Genomic DNA, 520 nt, shown 5'->3' with positions numbered 1-520 from the left:
CCGGCCTGTCCTTCCATTTCAATCTCACGCTGATTGCCTAAACTGGAAATTTTACTTTGTCGGAAACCGAGCGTCGTAACGAGCGCGCGCGAGATAGCACCCCCCTCCCTTAGGTTGCTGTTGGTCATGCACTTGAATACCAGCCGTCGCTCCGGGCAGTACCCCAGTAGTGGCACCATGTGGCTATGGTTCAGTCACGACATCAGCTCGATATGTTCATTCGTGGAGGAAGAAGATGAAGATGCCAATCAATGGTCATGGATGTGTTCGCACACGAACACGTCATTGTGTACCCTCGACGCCGGGGGTGATGCACCGCAACTCACGTCGAAGGAGATCCGGTCGGAAGGGTGGTACGCAAGCAATCCGGCGGGAGCTTTTGTAGACCCAAAACCCCACACGCCCGGAAGGAACCCTACCAGAGCGTGTGGCGACTATGGGCTGCCCTAGGCCGGCCTGATCGCCACTGTGGCCTTGAGGTTCGCCGCCCTGCAACAAGAAGAACGAACGAAGAACGAGG

The sequence above is a fragment of the Triticum dicoccoides genome, chromosome 3A, assembly GCF_002162155.2.
Source record: "Triticum dicoccoides isolate Atlit2015 ecotype Zavitan chromosome 3A, WEW_v2.0, whole genome shotgun sequence".
Lineage (NCBI taxonomy): Eukaryota > Viridiplantae > Streptophyta > Magnoliopsida > Poales > Poaceae > Triticum > Triticum dicoccoides.
The sequence above is the reverse complement of the archived record's forward strand: the minus strand, read 5'-3'. Positions refer to the sequence as shown.